We start from the raw sequence: 20,273 nt of genomic DNA, 5'->3' as shown, positions 1-20,273 counted from the left end.
TAACCACTCAGACACAAGCCGTGCATTATGAACAGGTGGTCGATCGTGTTGAAAGATGCAATCGCCATCCCCGAATTGCTCTTCAACAGTGGGAAGCAAGAAGGTGCTTACAACATCAATGTAGGCCTGTGCTGTGATTGTGCCACGCAGAACATCAAGGGGTGCAAGCCCCCTCCATGAAAAACATGACCACACCGTAACACCACCGCCTCCGAATTTTACCGTTGGCACTACACACGCTGGTAGATGACGTTCACCGGACATTCGCCATACCCACACCCTGCCATCGGATCGCCACATTGTGTACGTGATTCGTCTACCACACAAAGTTTTTCCACTGTTCAATCGTCCAATGTTTACGCTCATTTCACCAAGCGAGGCCTGATGTGTGGCTTATGAGCAGCCGCTCGACAATGAAATCAAAGTTTTCTCACCTTCCACCTGTCACAGTACTCGCAGTGGATCAAGATGCAGTTTGGAATTCCTGTGTGATGGTCTGGATAGATGTCTGCCTATTACACATTACGATCCTCTTCAAGTGGCGGCCGTCTCTGCCAGACAAGACTAGGTCGGCCTATACGCTTTTGTGCTGTACGTGTCCATTCACGTTTCTGCATATATGTATATCACATCGAAGGGATGTTTATGAGTGTGGAAATCACGCGTACAGAAGTATGACACAAGTGACACCCTATAATCTGACCACGTTCGAAGTCCATGAGTTCTGCGGATCGCCCCATTCTGCTCTCTCACGATGTCTAATGACTACTGAGGTCGCTGATATGGAGTACCTGGCAGTAGGTGGCAAAACAATGCACCTAATATGAAAAATGTGTGTTTTTGGAAGTGACCGGATACTTTTGATCACATAGCGACAGTCCGAGGTTAGAATTAACGAAATACCGCAGTGGTTGCGACTCTGTGATCGCACTCAAATGGAGCAGGTTTGAAATCACTGTCTGTCCATCCCGATATAGGTTTTCAATGAGTAAGAGATCTCGAGAGCGTGCTTACCGGGGCAACAATCAAACACCTTCTGTGGCCAGGACAAGGGCAACACGCAGTCCTGCGCCATGTAGTTAAGATATAACTTCACAGAGTGCCAGTGGCACTGCATATAATAGCATCTTTACTGGGGCCCTATGTCGTTTACTGAAATCTGGAACTTTCGTTGTCGTGGTAGTCTCCACGTAGGTATAAGTCCATTGTAATGCTGTACGCAGAATCGGGACACTTCTGAAAAAGTGACGCCGTGTCACTCCTGCGGCCACTGACGTTTGTTTCATTCTGTTTTCATTGTGTTATTGTATAAGCTACATATCAATAATCGAAACGTCAGTATCCGGCAAAAGCAGAATGTGAAGGCAAGGCTGCCCGCACTATGCGAACAATTAACGGCAGCAGTGTGGATAATAAACCACGATGAATTCTTTACGCTATTCGTACCCATTCTGCCCTTGAGCTGGGTCACCGATTCCTCGATGGGACGTTAATATTATTTTTCTCTCGGTATTTGAAAGAGGATCATCTGACGGAAGACATCATTGCCGAGAAGCAAGGCTTGACCCTCTTCTTCCGACAACATCGAAGGCCCACTTACCTCAGTTTGGGCCAAAATTACCTATCGGCGTTCTGAGTTATCCCATCACCCAATCACTTTAGCGCAGACCGCGTTACAATACTAGATTGTCGGGAACCACGAATTGATACCGACTGCAACCGTAAATTTCGCGAGGGCTTAGTGATCTAGGGTTAATATTCACTATTTTTTTCAATGATTTCTGGCGAATGAAACCGATGTTCGGTCCCTGACAGGTGGTAGATTTCTTTCTGTCTATACTCTTTTTATTCCCGATAATGCTTTCCATATTTCGAGATTACCAAGTTGCACTGCGGATTAGTTCGACGGTTAACCATAACGCACGCACGTGGCCTAAGGCCATCGCCCAGTAACTATTTAAGAAAATAGATATAAAAATATCGAGAAACCAATGCTCTCGAACCTGCCTAACGCCTGCTTTGGTGCCGTTTCGTTATGCTGTATCTCATGGAGAGAGAAAAAAACTGCCATATGCGGCAGAGTCAAAGAGATTGACAGTTTCAAAAATTCGCTTCACTGTCTACGCAGGTAAACTGAAATAATTTTTTTGAGAGCCAACTGTGAACGTGAGGGAGCAGTATTTTCGGTCAGTGGATCGCCTCGTTGCTGCAGTTATTGCCGAACGTTTGTGTATAGCGAGTGATAAAGCCGGCACGAGAAAATGCAGCGATTGGATGAAATCTCGGTCCCACCGCCCGACTCGCCAGTCATTCAGTTGCAATATTGTTTCACGCGGACTGCCGCGGTCACCGGCGGGACGCAATGGAGGTTCACGCCTACGCCTCGCCGTGAGAGCGCTGGCGGCCACACGCGCCCCTGCGTTTAGTACAGTATGCTGTGCAGTACGGTGTACTCCACTACATTACAAATCCCTCGTACGTCTTTGCATAGGTCTGTGAAACATGATTTAAATTTTCATCCTCGTAAGTTGCAAGTGACTTAACTGTCACGGTCGGCAGATAAAAGTAAGTAGACACAGTATTTCTGTACAGAAGTGATCAGGATGACGAATTTCTGACTAATCTTGCGTGTCTAGTGAGACAAACCTTCATTTGAATAATTTTTCAATAAACATAATTTCTGATATTTTTCGGACACAAAACTGAAGTTTTCGATCATGTTGAGCCACAGTCATGCAATACTGTTTAAAAGAGTAAACTGCCATTTGAGTGTGTATTACTATCTGTATCTCTTATACTATCTTGATTTCGGCTTTTATGCCATTCTCAAGTACATTGCTAAAAGTTGTTAAATCATTATTATAGCTGTTAATGCAGTCTAAAGCAGGCAAAAAAGACTAACATATGTCTTCAAGATGTAACAGTCAACGAATTGGACTGCCTTGACAGATGACGTAATAATGGTGTAACAACTTTTAGCTTTGTACTTGAGAATGGCATAACAGGCGAAATCTAGATAGCACAAAAGATATACTAATACACAGTCAAGTGGCAGTTTACTCTTCTAAACAAAATCTAAGGCTCAGGATGGTGCAAAGGTCGTCGTCTGATGTGCTGTCAGACAAACAGTTGGAATCATTGGGTCTTTACTGTTCTTTCCAATAGAGTAGACGGCCAGTGAATACTAGTTTCGATTATCATGCGGCCACGATTAACAATTTCTTCATACCACTGCTGCAGGGACAATGCCGTCTGAAAACGCGTTATGGTTTCAGCAAGATTGAGCTACAGTCCATGCAGCTAGCAGTTTTTATTTTTTGACTGAGTTGACGCACGTATACAGGAAATGAGGTACAATATTATTATTATTATTTTTTTTTTTTTGCAACTTTACTCACCACCTAAAAACCTACTGTATTACACTGAAGCGCCAAATAAACTGATATACGCATGCGTATTCACATACAGAAATATGTACAGGCAGAATACGGCGCTGCGGTCGGCAACGTCTACATAAAACAAGCGTCTGGCGCGTGTACTGCGCGGTTACTGCTGCTACAATGGCTTGTTATCAAGACTTACGTGATTTTGAACGTGGTGTTATATTCGGCGCACCAGGATGGAACACAGCATCTCCGAAGTAATGATGAAGTGGGGATTTTCCCGTACGACCATTTCACGAGTGTACCATGAATATCAGGAACCCGGTAAAACATCAAATCTCGGACATCGCTGCGGCCCGAAAAAGATCCTGGAAGTACGGGACCAACGACGACTGAAGAGAATCGTTCAACGTGACAGAAGTGCAACCCTTCCGGAAATTGCTTCACATTTCAATGCTGGGCCATCAACAAGTGTTAGTGTGCGAACCTTTCAACGAAACATCATAGGAGCCGAAGGCCCATTCGTCTACCCTTAATGACTGCTCGACACAAAGCTTTACGCTTCGCCTGGGCCCGTCAACATCGACAATGGACTGTTGGTGACGAAACATGTTGCCTGGTCGGATGAGTCTTGTTTCAAATTGTATCCAGCGGTTGGACGTGTACTGGTATGGAGACAACATCATGAATCCCTGGACCCTGCTTGTCAGCAGGGGACTGTTCAAGGTGGTGGAAGCTCTGTAATGGTTTGGGACGTGTGCAGTTGGAGTGATACGGGACGCTTGATACGTCTAGATACGACTGTGACAGGTAACACTTACGTAAGCATCCTGTGTGATCACATCCATGTCCATTTTGCATTTGGACGGACGTGGACAATTGCAGCAGGACAATGCGACAGTCCACACGTCTAGAATTGCTACAGAGTGGCTCCAGGAACACTCTTGTGAGCTTAAACAATTCCTCTGGCCACCAAACATGTACATTATCGAGAATATCTGGGATGCCTTGCAACGTGCTATTCAAAAGAGATCTCAACCCCCTCCTACTCTTACGGATTTATGGACAGCCCCGCAGGATTCATATTTCCCTCCAGCACTACTTCAGACATTAGTCGAGTCCATGCCACGTCGTGTTGCGGCACTTCTGCTGCTCACGGTGGCCCTATGCAATATTAGGCAGGTGTACGAGTTTCTTTGGCTATTCAGTGTAGGATTGTGTGGCCGCCGGCTGGTAAATGGCGAAGGCGTGGACCTCAGGTGTGTCCGCCGACTGCCTCGCGGCAGTCAACATGTTAAACTGGGCAATAAATGAACCATACAGAGTCTCAAAGAGTAATACGCGAGTTGAGCAGTGAAACATACAGACAAAGAGCAATAGAAATGACACGAAATCCGGCTAGACTCGTTAGCGCAGTTTGGAGAAGCACAAAATATTTTGATTAAATTATTATGTGAATGGAGTATGTGCTATCAACTAAAGAATAGTTACGTAATTGCGTTTAGAGCTTGCAGTAGATGATAGCGAAGAGCATGTTTCGCGCAGTCTCACCGAAAAGTGGTGTTACCGTTTCCGGTTAATGTAACAGAATATTAAAATTCAGACAGATGTTTCTTGTTGCGCTCTGGGTTGATTTTGTGCCAGGCTTTTACGCACAACAGGGAACAATCTCATTTGTGAGATGTGGGGTTCGAAACCGCGTCCAGCCCTCTAGATTAGAATTTTCGTCGTTTCCCGAAAACTGTCCAGATGAAGGAACGAGTGCTACGTTCAATGAGTATAGTACCGACTTTTTTTTAAAATTTGATTTATTTCGAAGTAGAAAGTCAATCATTAAGCCAAGAAGAATGTAAACTAAATTTGCAGTGACGTATAACAGAATTAGACATGCTCAAGGGAAGGTGGGTGGCACGGGACGTAGCACATTTTCATTTGGTTATTAGATGGTTTAGCATATCTTTACACAAATAACTTAAGGATATAGACAGCTTTTAGATAACTGTTCTACACTCGTTGCCATTACGGAAAAGCCAAACGCAAGTTTACTTCTTAATTAGGACATCACACAAATAGCTTCCATCGTTGGCGGTGCATTTTTGCAGACGCTCGCGGAAGCCCCTCGTTACTTCCTCAGTCATTTCTTGTGTTGGTAGCTATCTGTTCCCTGATTGTGGCTTTCGCCTCCTCAGTGTTATGGAGTCGCAGTGAAAAACTTTCCTCTTGGGATGGCCCCACGGAAAAAATCGGCAGCTGAAAGATCAGGTGATGGTCATGGCTTATCACCGAGTTATGAGAATAACTGATGCGGAAAGTGGGGACTTAATGTAACCACTCTACTCCCGGCTGTGTGAGTTGGAGCCTCGTCTTGCTGCAACCATATCACGTTTAGACGGCAGTGTCCCTGCAGCTATGGAACGAAGAAATTGTTAATCATGGCCGCATACCACTCGAAACTGACACTCGCTGGCCGTCCGCTGTATTTAAAAAGAAAATGGCCCACCGAATCCAACGGAGTGTCCAATAGTACACCAGACACAATCTGTGCGCCTTTCGTGAATGAGCTGTGTATTTATGCGTGAGTGATATAGAAAGTTAACTTTATTGGCAAATCCATTCAGATGAATGTTTGCTTCAGCAGACATCGCAAAATTCGGCAGGAAGTCGTCGACCTGGTCAATTCTGCCCACTAATATTGTGCCTGTCCACTTTATCTCTCGGCCGTAACTGTCGAGCCACTTGTACCTTATAAGGATGAAACTTAGTATCCTGTGCCACAGTCCTCTGCAGTGACATGCGAGAAGTTTGTAATATGGTGGAACGGCGACGGGCAGATTGCTTTGGGCTTTGTCGCGGAGTTGAGCGAGATCGTCGGATATATAACGGCACTTGAACTATCATTTCATGTTTCTTATCCTTCAGAAACCGTCTCACGCCATTATTTCATTATTTTGGGTATTGTTCTGCCTGGAACATGGAAACATTCACGGCACATGAACTTCTCCACTTCCTCAGTATGCACTTTCACTGGCCAACGCTCTATACTAAACACCTTACTAGGTGGGTCCGATTATATGCGGTAGATGGTGGGAACACATCTGCATGTTTGCAGAGTGACCAGTTGAAGAGTCATTTCCTGTGGCTCATTCTGTATAATGATGATCCGCAGTACCGCATAGAGAGAAAAGTACAACCAGTTATACACTAACAAACTGAATAATACACATTAAAGTAACATAATCACAATTTAGTGTTTCCAATAAAATATATCGCAATAAAACACCCTACATTTTTGGGTTGTTGCTATGAGGGAGAGACTCCATAACAGTCGGTCAAGGATGCCAATCTTTCCGGTTTAGGTGGAAACGTTTCTATGTGTGCAGTGTGTTCCGTAAATGGGAAATTAATTTCGTGTACATCTCCCGGCTAATTGCGGTTGCTTTTGCAATTGGTGTAACCTAACATGTGAATTTTGTGGAGATGCGTTGAGAAACTGTCGTAGCTGTGTTGTGCACTAGAGGGGTGTAGGCGTCTGCGTGTTGCGTTCTGCACAAAGAGAGACGGAGGAGGCTGGGTTTCGGCGTCGCCACCGTGCCCTCTCTCTCTGCCCCACACCACACACTTCAGCCGTTCCGTATTCTGGTAACTGGCAGCGCTGTAGTATGTGAAACTTTGAAATATTATTCCTGCCTCTAAGAGACAAAGGTTATATTTATTTACCGCTGCAAGTAATAATGTTGGTTATTTTTGGTCAAAAAACATTCCTTTGTATGCGACGCGTTTAGATCTGCTAGTGCACCAAGACATACATGTCACATAAATATTATTTAATTTAAGACAAAATAGCGACAGCCAAGTTAATAGTCTTCTAATAGCAATCTGTAAACAACCCACCTCCGAGTCCTTAATCGAACTCTCATGTATAAAATAGCTTCAAACGTATGATTACTTCACAAATCAGTTAATGTGTTGAATGTTTGATGCTAAGTATGTAAGCGAGAAAAAAAATGAGAAACTGTTTGAAATTATGTGCTAAATTTGTTGGAAGTCACGAAGTGCTGTCATTGTCAAATGATGAATTAGTAGTCCGTTAAATTTCGGATGTGTAGTCGCATAAATTCCGCTTATACTAATATTTCGTCTGTATATCGATATACATATAGCGGAAATTTGATGGTGGCGGTCATTGCGACGCGCCCCGGAAACAGGAAGTGCATATAGTCTGGGGAATTTGCGCGTCGTGAGTCAACGCTGTCTCGAGACATAGACACTGTTTCTAACTGTAACACTTGCCTTACTGTGTTAAACCTGTAGCGTAAGACTATACCTCCTAATAAGTAGATCAGGACAGCTTCTTAAATTTTAAAATTCGACCAATAATTAAATTAAATATTGAAAATCAGATTTTTGTGTCCCTGGAAGCTGTTGGATAGGCACCCTACAACTGGTACTGGTCGCTGTGGACCGGGCTAGGTTTTTAGGAATATAAATTATCTTGATATGGAATGATCAGAGCTAGTGGTGCAAAACGCGTCGAGATCAATAATCCGTAAATAATACGGCATGTTGCGGAACATCCATATTACCTTTATTATAATGCAGTCACAGAAAACCAATACGGCTGACACATTCTGGAGGACGACGGTTCAATCCCGCGTCCGGTTATCTTGATTTAGGTTTTCCGTCATTCCCTAAATCGCTCCAGGCAAATTCCGGGATGGTTCCTTTGAAAGGGCACGGCCGACTTCCTTCCCCGTCCTTCCCTAATCCGATGAGACTGATGACCTCGCTGTCTGGTCTCTTCCCACAAAAAAACCCAACCCAGTACGGCTGAGGAATATTCTCCCATTCTCCTTTCCAGATTTAGGTTTTCCATGCTGGTGTGTTTTCAAGAGATCCTAAGACCGTCTTTCTACATGGTACACCTAGCAGCTTTTCTTGCCCATGAAATATTAAACAATATTTCGTCGACAGAGGTGGTTTCATTTATCGCAAAAAATACAGTGCATAAAACAGTACACCTATTGTATGCATAAGGAGAAACAGGACAAAAGCTACATGATTATGCCATATTCAAGGAAGCAACGTATCTTTCACAATTATCCATTTCTGTCGCTTTGAATTCGCTACGAGGTTAGTTCAGTAATAAAGTTGTGACGATTTATCTTCGAAACGTGCGTAGGCGATTGGTAAAGTGACTGATTTTGCTTGGTAAGCCAATTGTTTTTGCGGCAGTAAGTGGAATTTCTAATTTAATATTTCATCTACTTCTATGCTAAAAAAAGGACAGTAAGGCTGAGGAAATCTGCGTCAAATAGGGCGTAAAACTTGATTCTTCTATGACTACGATCGTCATCATAAAGTGTGAAACGGTTAGTTTTACAAGTGGCGACGATGGCAAAAACAGTCTCCGAAACGAAACACTTCTATCATATTTCTCATCCTCGGGTCGCTCAGAGCGTGAGCTGTTCCTACGTTATAGTGACCTATCAGATTTTTAAGACTGTGAACTAACTTACAAATCAAATTAACTTTTAAACGCATTGAATCCGTAATATAGTAACTCGTCAACTAAACATGGCAAGAGCAGCGTTCACAATATGATCACATATCTACGTTATAATTGTTGGAACTGAAGTCTACAGTGGGCAGAAAGTCCCAGAGAGCTCGAATGCCGGAGGTATGGGGACAACAGGGTTTGCCGGAGATTCGCGGGCGCCACATTTGCCAGGTAGTTTGGGCACCGATCACTCGGGGCGAGGAAAGGCTTTCCTCGAGCTGGCGGTGTCCGCAAATCCAGCTTTCATGCTGTCTTTTTCTCATCTTTCCCGACATTGCTAGTGCATAAGGACTGTCCACACGTACAGTATTTATTGTTAATACTATGTTGTCAGTATTCTCATTTTTCAACGCGTTTCCAGAACCAAAGATGCCGAGTAGCTGTTAAGCTTTCGTTGCTATTTTGTTAACTTTGATAGTCAAATAAACAATAACAAAGGAAGAAACTGGTACAGGAATGGTTGAAAAAGTACACATTCCATGTTGATTTGCTCACTGAAATCCAGTATGTCTTACGGCTGATAAAAGATATTAGTGATGTCACGGGCGGAATAGACAAAGAAAACATGGTAATTACACAGGAAATTGCAACTGAAAAACATGTAGAATTTGCGGCGACAGGAAGGTCATTCGAGTGACGTCTTCTGTTGATAGTACAACAGTACAGTTGTCATGAAAACCAGTGAAACTATTATATGTCATTCAGTAATGTTTTTAGTTATTTTAATTAATTAAAGAAAAGCAGAAACAATTTTTTTGTGATTATTATTTCATATGTCATGAAGATCAATGCTACACTATTGCAAAACGCAATTATACATAAAATTCTAAAATATATACCTATTTAGATTTTGATCAGCACGTATGTAAGTATCGCTACAGCTGGGTGTCCAGATTCCTTGATGATTTGTGATAATTTAGCGAGACTGACGTGCGTCTTACGGACTAATAGTTGTGAACAGTAATTCTGTGCCCGAGAGGCGGTAGAGGCGATAGGGTATATGTCCCTTCGGACCAGGTAAATCTTTCCGTGAACCGGTTGGATCCGCAAGTCTACAGTGTCTGCAAATCTCCATGTCTGCATACCCGCAGACACCAAAGACTTTGCTATTACACTCGTTATCACATGATTGTCCACAGCGTTACTATTACTTTCATGAAGGATGCCGCGAAAGGTGAAGTTACACACTGAGTATTTGACAGCGCACTTTTGTTTTATTTCTTTTTTTTTCATTAACGGAACTTTAGGATGATGATTGTTCGGTTTTATAATAGCGTTGAAAAAGTAGCACGGTCCTATTAGGGAAGTGACGAAGTTACAGGCATTGTGGAGAGTCCCCTCTGTTATGCGAGTCACGTAATTGAATTCGACTTTTCATGTTCTTAAACAGGTGTAGTGACGTTTGGTGAGGAGTGGCAACAACTCAATTTATTTTTGAGATTCGGGAATAGTGTGACGGTGAGTTTCGTATCCTTAAGGTGTCCTCACAGTAAACTCAGGTGGGAATAAATCTGGAGACTGAGCGGACCACAATCGCTTCGATGTCACTTATTCATGAAAACACGTTCCCAAGAAAGTCATGATGGCGTTGGCTGTATGAGCTGTATCGTTGTTGTGCTTCAACCGAGTGTAACATAGGTGCTTTTTGGGTATAGCTTTTACAAATGGCTGTACGGTCTGCACATAGCGCTCTGTTGACTGTACCGTGAAAAAATGAGAGGAAAATTCGCCTTCGTGACGTTGCACGCCAGATGGTTTCTTTTTGTACGTGCTGATGGGACTTGTTTAGTAGACAACATATTAGTGGATGGAGCAGCTCTCGAAAAGTCATGGGATAGCTTTCTTGTGAAAAAGTTTCCGACGGGAATTAACAGAGTCTGAACGCGGAATGGTAGTTGAAGCTAAACGCATCGGAAATTCCATTTTTGTAAATCATTAGGGAATTCGATATTCCGAAATCGACAGAGTACCAATTTCAGGCATTAATTTGCACCACGGACAGAGCAGTGGCTGACAAATTTCAACTAACGATCGAGAGTAGTGGCATCTGCTTAGAGTTGTCAGCTGCTAGCAGACAAGGAATACTGCGTGAAATAACCCCAGAAACAAATGTGGGATGTACAATGAACGTATCCGTAAGGCCAGTGCGGCGAAATTTGACGTTGATGGGCTACGGCAGCAGACGACCGACGCGACTGTCTTAGTTAACAGCACGTCATCGCCCGCAGGGTCCGTCCTTAGTTAGTGACCACATCGATTTGACCCTAGGCGATTGGAAAACCGTGACCTTGGCCGATGAGTTCCGATTTCAGTTCGTAAGAGGTGATGGTACGATTCGAATGTGCCGCAGACCCCACAAAGCCACGGACCCAAGTTGTAAAGAAAGCAGTGTGCAAGCTGGTGGTAGCTCCGTAATGGTGTGACTGTGTTTACATGGAGTGGGCTGGGTTCTCTGGTTCAACTGAACCGATCATTGACTGGAAATGATTGTTTCGCTACTTGGAGAACGTTTGCAGCCGTTCATGAACTTCATGTCCCCAAACAACTATGGAATTTTTATGTCTGACAGTACGTCATGTTACCGGCCCACAGTTGTTCGCGATTGGTTAGAAAAATATTTTCGGCAATTCGAGCGAATGGTTGGGCCACTAAGATCGCCCGACATGAATCCCATCGAACATTCATGGGACATAATCGACAGGTTAGTTCGTGTACAGAATCCCGTACCGGCAACACTTTAGCAATTATGGACATACGGAGACAACGTGGCTCAATATTTCTGCAGGAGACTTCCAACGACATGTTGAGTCCATTCCACGTCGATCTGCTGCACTACGCCGGGCAAAAGGAAGTCCGACACGATTTGAGGTGGTAAACGTAATTGTCGTGTGGCTAGGGCCTCCCGTCGGGTAGACAGTTCGCCGGGTGCAAGTCTTTCAGTTTGAGGCCACTTCGGCGACTTGCACGTCGATGAGGATGGAATGATGATGATTAGGACAACACCCAGTCCCTGAGCGGAGAAAATCTCCCAGCCAGCTGGGAATCGAACCCGGGCCCTTAGGATTGACATTCTGTCGCGCTGACCCCTCAGCTGCCTGGGATGGACATAAGAGGTGGTATCCCATGACCTTCGTCACCACAGTGTACACGCCATGGCGTAGTTGCAAAGCGCAAAACTAGTGCCGGCCGCTGTGGTCGAGCGGTTCTAGGCGCTTCAATCCGGAACCACGCGGCTGCCACGGTCGCAGGTTCGAATCTTACCTCGGGCATGGTGATTTCCCTAAATCCTCCAGGTAAATGCCGGGATGGTTCCTCTGAAAGGGCACGGTCGCCTTCCTTCCCCATCCTTCCCTAATCCGATGAGACCGATGACCATGCTGTCTAGTCTCCTTCCCTAATCCGATGAGACCGATGACCATGCTGTCTGGTCTCCTTCCCCAAAACCAACCAACCAACTTACCTCGGCACCTTTTGAGCAAAACTAGTATGAAGAAAGTAAGCTAGGGTTTAATGTCCCATCTTCATCGAGGTCCCTAAAGACGGAGCACAAGCTCGGATTGTGTCAAGGATGGGGAACGAAATAGGCCGTGCCTTTTCAAAGGAACCATTTTAGGGAAATGGCGAAAAACTTAAATCTGGATAGCCGGACGTGCGTTTGAACCGTCGTCCTCTTGAATGCTAATCTAGTGTGCTAGCTACTGAGCCACCTCGCTCAGTCGCACTACTAGTGGACAGGTGTGCCACAACATGTAGAGAAATCATCCGCTGCGTATCGTCGCATCGAATTAGTTCACGTCTGCAGATAGGCAACCCAGTCATGAGATTTCCAAAGCGAGCTGCTGTCGTTGTGCCTTCCAGGACAGCAGCGACTTCAGTGAACTGCACACACATGCTCTTCCGCCCGCATCGTCGTTTTGAAGCGTCACGAGCGGTGCCCATGTTGAGCATCTACAACGAGAGTTTAAAACTTGTACAGATGCTTTATCCAGTGATATTTGTCTGTTTTCTGTGTGTCTGTGTTTTGGCGGAGTTGTCTTCTGAACCTCTGTACATGAAGGTGGAAAAATTATCTCGGCTGACCAAAATCAACCACTGAGTTCTTCACCATCTTACGTTACAGATGACATGAATCAGTGACAGAAAACTACACGTTCTTCACTGTCTTCACGGACACATTGACAATTCACGAAATACACGGATTTCGTACGGATGCGCAATACCGTGGGCACTACGAGCGAAGAGACCAGACATAGCACAGACATCGTGGTCAAAAAAAAAAGCAGCCTGGGCGGATACAGTTTTCTGGCTGTAGTCTTTGCGACCGACTACCGTTGGCTGCATCTGTCACATTTTCCTTCTTCTGGAAACTGTGCAACTACCTGAGGTGGACTTGTCCGAGGCAGTGTTTGCCAAATTTTTCTGTGAAGACATTTCGTGCTTTGGCTTAACTGACACATACAATGAACTGTTCCACTGTATAAGAATTTTTTCGTAAATTAAGTGGAGGTCATACCTGCAATAATAATCATTCTTGTATAAGTTATTAAATAAAAAATGTTTGCTGTTAAAAGCTTTTCAATACCTAGATCTTTAATTATACAACTGAATAATGATGACTAGTTTAGATTGCTTTCTATAACCATCTTCTCGTCCATAAAGAAGCCTAAGAAAATTTTGTACAGTGAAGTTGGATATAAAACTGTATAACAGCCGAACGGAATATATGAGGAAAGCCAATTCCAGTAGTAAAGGCGGACATATAACAAATACACTTAACAGTGTTGTATAAATAACATGTTACTGCTTTTGAGATGACCCACAGTTCAGATTGTAAAAGGAGTTGAATATGCATTGAAAAACGTCGTCATTAACTACAGACATGCAATGACATGCAGTCGTATTATGTGCCAATAGGATAGTCACAGTATGTAGTTCAAAGCTTCAGCGCGAGCGCGTCAGGTTGTAAACTTGTCGAAGAAATTTAAGACGAAAAATCGTAAAAAGCTTAAAAACTAAATCCAAATAACAATGGAATGAAGTTAAAATTACAAGACAGGGGAGCTGCATGTAAAGTTAACTGGCAACGTGCCGTATGTAAAAGACAAATCCTACGCAACTGTCAAATGATGATGAACATCACACCAAAATACGGCGTAGCGCATAAAATTTCAACAACGTATCATAATCTCAGGCGATGCGCGAAATAAAGAAGGGAAATGGGCAGATGCATTAGTAACAATTGGATCAAATGCTCACCATTTGCAATTGTACAGCAGGTATTATAGTGGGTAAAATATATGCAACTGTAAGAAGAATTGTCAGCTTTTCCTTAGCTGTGAACACACAAACCAAACAGTACATAGTAATTTTACAAATGAAGCTTTATGATCAACAGTCATAAAATTAGAGAGAAATACGCCATCATGGCATGTAAAATAGTCATCATTATGAAATGTCCAGCAATTTTAAGATTGAAGGTAAAATGCCACAAGCCCAACCAAACCGGCAAGACACGTCAAAACTAATTGAATTTTGCAAGGACTTCTGCTGGCCAACGAAAGTAGCTAGCAAGACTGACGGATGGGATGGGAGCGCCTGCTTTTATGAAGACACACAATAAACACTAAATTGTAACTATTAAAGTGAATTTTAAACTCCTGGCAAGTCGCTTAAATAATACAGATCCAGACTGTATTGAATCGTGTATTGTGCCCATGACGTATTTCGGGCACGGCCCATCATCAGATGACCTGGTGACAAATAATAGGGATGTGCAAATAATGATATACAATACAGCTTTACCAAAGAGATGAGGTTATATAAATCTCAAATCAACTTAATTGTGCATAATTGTGAAAAGCATAAGTACATACACCATCTAAGATCATTATATGCACCGACAAGGACGCTGAATAATATCCGTGCAAATATCAATCAAAACATGTGCTGTCGTACACAAGAAGTAGACCTAACCAGTAGCTTACTACAGTTAGTGTCAACTACACCGTTAACTGTGCCATGAAGTAAACTCGCATCGCTAGATGCAACACTCCTGATGACGTGTAAAATATAAATGTTAATATAAAATAATAAAAACTCAGTCAGTACTAAAGTGCGGGAACGTCAGTTGAAAAAACGGTATAACACTACAAAGACATTCCTTTTACAATGACGTCATATAGAACTACGTTCGATATGATTTGTTCGTAATTTCAGTAGAGGGCATCGCATCCGATACAAAGTTAGTTATTTTCAACAAAACATTAATTAAAATAGTTATTTCGTTTTTTATCAGCACAGTTGTGCAAGAAAGTCAACAAACCGAAGTCAGTAGTGCAGCTTTCATAAAACAGTATGTTGTTACACGTCACTTTCACGTTTGTAGTACGACTTTAGAAAAATAGTTCGCTAATAAAATTACAAGCAGACGTTAAGAATTCCGTAAAACAGAGAGAAAGTTAAGAGTGTATAGCAGGGTGGGGACGCTTATTGTTTTTTCCTACCCACAAGTAAATAATTGAAAAATCAAAGAACCACCTACATCTGTAGAAAATCTGCTTATTTATTATAAGTTTTGGGTAAACCTGATAACTCATATATACTTCAGTTTCGTCGAAAATGTTCAATATTACACGTTTATTACGAAAATTCAAAAGGGACATATCGTCTTCACTGTTTTTAAGCTGATGTTGGAGCTCTTTTAAATGATATGCCAACGCACTTCCACTACTTGTGTATCCATGTTCACGAAATCTAATTTGGAATTCCCTTCCAGTTTGCCGATGTTAATATTTCTTACACGAAGCGCGCCAAGCGAGGTGGCGCAGTGGTTAGCACACTGGACTCGCATTCGGGAGGACGACGGTTCAAACGCAAATCCGGCCATCCTGATTCAGGTTTTCCGTGATTTCCCTAAATCGCTTCAGGCAAATGCCGGGTTGGTTCCTTTGAAAGGACAGGACCGACTTCCTTCCCCATCCTTCTCTAAGCCAATGGTCCCGATGATCTCAATGTTTGGTCCCCTCCCCCAAATCAACCAACCATGAAGCGCAACAAATCCTATAAATTTACAATAATAAATTGTATCGTATGTGCATTGACTAGTAAAAATGAAGGTAATGTTTAAGGTTGCGTCACAGTTTGAACGCCCTGTAGGTTTAAGTTATTTGTAATGCATATGGTGCTTGTGTACTGATGATGATGATGATGATGATGATGATGATGATGAAAATAAATAAATCGCCAGGTCCTGATGGGATTCCAGTTCGGTTTTACAGAGAGTACTCTACTGCATTTGCTCCTTACTTAGCTTGCATTTATCGCGAATCTCTTGCCCAACGTAAAGTCCCGAGTGACTGGAAAAAAGCGCAAGTGACGCCTGTATATAAGAAGGGTGGAAGGACGGATCCTCAAAATTACAGACCAATATCCTTCGGTTTGTTGCAGGATTCTCAAACATATTCTCAGTTCGAATATAATGAATTTCCTTAATACAGAGAAGTTGCTGTCCTTGCATCAGCACGGCTTTAGAAAGCATCGCTCCTGCGAAACGCAACTCGCCCTTTTTTCACATGATATATTGCGAACCATGGATGAAGGGTGTCAGACAGATGCCATATTTCTTGACTTCCGGAAAGCGTTTGACTCGGTGCCCCACTGCAGACTCCTAACTAAGGTACGAGCATATGGGATTGGCTCCCAAGTGTGTGATTGGCTTGAAGACTTCTTAAGTAATAGAACCCAGTACGTTGTCCTCGATGGTGAGTGTTCATCGGAGGTGAAGGTATCATCTGGAGTGCCCCAGGGAAGTGTGGTAGGTCCGCTGTTGTTTTCTATCTACATAAATGATCTTTTGGATAGGGTGGATAGCAATGTGCGGCTGTTTGCTGATGATGCTGTGGTCTACGGGAAGGTGTCGTCGTTGAGTGACTGTAGGAGGATACAAGATGATTTGGACAGGATTTGTGATTGGTGTAAAGAATGGCAGCTAACTCTAAATATAGATAAATGTAAATTAATGCACATGAATAGGAAAAAGAATCCCGCAATGTTTGAATACTCTATTAGTGGTGCAGCGCTTGACACAGTCACGTCGATTAAATATTTGAGCGTAACATTGCAGAGCGATATGAAGTGGGACAAGCATGTAATGGCAGTTGTGGGGAAGGCGGATAGTCTTCGGTTCATTGGTAGCATTTTGGGAAGATGTGGTTCATCTGTAAAGGAGACCGCTTATAAAAGACTAATACGGCCTATTGTTGAGTACTGCTCGAGCGTTTGGGATCCCTATCAGGTCGGATTGAGGGAGGACATAGAAGCAAATTCAGAGGCGGGCTGCTAGATTTGTTACTGGTAGGTTTGATCATCACGCGAGTGTTACGGAAATGCTTCAGGAACTCGGGTGGGAGTCTCTGGAGGAAAGGAGGCGTTCTTTCGTTAATCGCTACTGAGGAAATTTAGAGAACCAGCATTTGAGGCTGACTGCAGTACAATTTTACTGCGGCCAACTTGTATTTGGCGGAAAGACCACAAAGATAAGATAAGAGAGCAGTCATTTTACCCTCGTTCTGTTTGGGAGTGGAATAGGGAGAGAAGATGCTAGTTGTGGTACGAGGTACCCTCCGCCACGTGCCGTGTGGTGGATTGCGGCGTATGTATGTAGATGTAGATCATGTCCCTAGCGCATTACAGGCTGTAGGAATGCAGTACTTAGACTTTACGAAATATTCTAAATAGATTTTTGCTTCCAGTTACTGTTTGTGAATTATGATTTGAAATGGAAGAGGTAGCGGTGAACATTTCGTGAATTTGGCGATTCCCGTTGGTGGCAGCACCTATAGCTTACGCCGATGCCGACCGCGAGATAAATGCTACGGCCGTCGCTGAGTTCACTCTCGCACACGCCGCGAAGCTGTAGTAAAGAAAGGCGACGCCGGCGCCTGCGGCCGCACCGCGCAGTGGTTAGTGGTTACCTGAGGCCGCGAAATGAGGCGCTGCATTTTGCATGTGGGGGGCGCGCCTCATTAATGCACCGGCCCACGCCATCAACAATTTACGGCTCGTTTGGCGCGCGCCTTTCTGTCGCTTTTTGTGGCCGAGATCAGAAGGCGTCGCTGGCAAGTCCCCCCGCGGCCGACGCGCCGCGATGAAAGGAACGCCGGGCCGGGCACAGCCGCGCCAGCCGCTGCGGAAAAAGCGCGCCGCGTCGAGCACCCGCCAGGGACCGCCGCGCCGCGCCGCTCTGCTCAACTGCACTCGCGTCAGTCAAGGCTTCACCGGTTTGGTTCTTTCGCCCCAACTTTGCTCTGACTCCTCATGATACTGTTGTTGTCGTCGGTACGAAGCGTTCCACACTGGGCTCTTTCCCCCTACCCCTCGTATGTTTTAGAATCAAGTTTGCGGCAGTCGTTCGAGTGGAAGAGGTTCGTTACATCAAGTGGCTATTGAACTGAACCGTGTCACTAAACCAACACTATCTTTTACCCGTAAGCGTCCGCACCTGCCCTCTCCTGCAATCTGCAGATACACTTTTTATTCATTGCAAAATTTTCACGCGTTCCTAGCAACAACACTCTGCGAATCTACTAAAGCATAATTTAACACTGCCCAGCGCAAACGATAATAGCAGTTGGCAGGTAAAGGAAAGGTAAACTCCGACCACCGGCTTTTTTAAATACAAAAAAAGTAATTTCACAAGCCGCGACATCGTCGCGAAAAAACGCAGTGACCCGTATATGTAATAAGTTTCTTTAATTTACGTCTATGTCACAATCTTTTTTTGTTTAACAGATTACCGGTTTTGGTCTTTAATGACCATCATCAGATCTGTTTCATAAAAACAAAGTCCTAATGTACTGCAGCCATAGTAGCATCGTCAAATGTCACGTGTTTAACATTTGACGATGCCACTATGGCTACAGTACATTAGGACTTTGTTTTTATGAAACAGATCTGATGATGGTCATTAAAGACCGAAACCGGTAATGTGTTAAACAAAAAAGATTGTGACCATAGACATAAATTAAAGAAACTTATCAAAAAAAACTAAGCCTTAGCCATTCTGTTATAATTAGAACAAATATTTTCGTTTTATAAACAGTGTGTACGATATTAGATTTGAGCTACTAAATGACGCGGTTATAATGAACAAAGTTTCTTCGCAATATGAAAAGAAAGATGACGAGGCAATTGAAGAACCAGTCATAGGGAACACAGTTGAGCTGTTGTTGAAAGAACAGAATTCGTTTGACTGTGTCGACGTTTTGACTTTCCGAAAAATGTGAACCGTCGTCATAAAATAATGAATGCGAAACAGAAAAAGCTGGACAATTCTTTCCCTAATGTGAACTAAAAGCTAGTAATATGAAAAAAAATGGTAGAGCACTTTTCTTGGAAAGGCAAAGGTCCCGAGCTCGAAGCTCGGTCCGGCACACAGTTTTAATCTGCCAGAAAGTTTCATGTCAGCCCACACTCCGCTGCAGAGTGAAAATCGTATTCTGGAAATATGAAAAACAATGTTCCATGTGCAATTTGGTAAATAAATTGTCAGTTTCCGGCGAGTAACGGGTGGAACAGTGGGTTTTCAGATGTGGCGTATAGTATGTTTTGTTATTATAGTAAATGGCAGTTTTCGGTAAAAACATGTGTATTTTGCATTATCGGCGTTTTCGGTTATTCGTGCAGTCTCGTGTCCGCGGTAACACGGATAAGAGGCTTGTTGTATCATCGTCGCAGAAACAATGCAGCGTAAATGACTTCTCCGATTTTCCGTAAGTCGATCGGGCTATAACGCAGTACACCTGCTGTAACAGCGAGAATGACGTATTTTCAGTTATTTACCATGAAAACGCCGCGGAAAGAATACCATGTGATTCAAACAAGGTTGGAATGCTGTTAATTCCGCGAACGTGTAAAACAGGAAAAAAACACCGCAAATCACGAGCTACCTCGTGCTCTTAGGGCCATTCTCTGACGAAGCTGCTGTCTGTAGCGAGGTTACAGCGCCAAAAGACAAGCGAAATGCAGGAAGTACCGCGCAGTATCGATCATTGCTGGAATGGCTGGCAGCTGTTAAATCACGCTCAAAGTGAAACCTCTTTTTACATGTGCTACTTTCAAGCCAGCAATAATTTATTTCTTGGTGATTAGGTCGTCATGTGAAACGCTCTACATCCCCATTAACTGAAACCTTGACTTGAGAACTCTCCAACACAGTTCCTAGCTTCGATGATTGGTTTATTGTGTTAAACCTTTAATGCAAGATTATAATTGTTAATGAGAAGATTATGACTTAATTTTAAATTTTGAAATTCCATTAGTTGTTGTGTTCTTCA

General features: G+C 43.4%; 1 protein-coding gene across 1 annotated transcript in view; it reads left to right on the top strand.

The window, feature by feature from the left end:
- LOC126167332 (G protein-coupled receptor kinase 1) overlaps positions 1–20,273 on the top strand; it is a 1,141,113-nt gene that overhangs the window by 3,719 nt on the left and 1,117,121 nt on the right. The window lies entirely within an intron of this gene.

Source organism: Schistocerca cancellata, chromosome 1, assembly GCF_023864275.1.
Source record: "Schistocerca cancellata isolate TAMUIC-IGC-003103 chromosome 1, iqSchCanc2.1, whole genome shotgun sequence".
NCBI lineage: Eukaryota > Metazoa > Arthropoda > Insecta > Orthoptera > Acrididae > Schistocerca > Schistocerca cancellata.
This window is presented reverse-complemented; position numbering and strand designations above follow the sequence as displayed.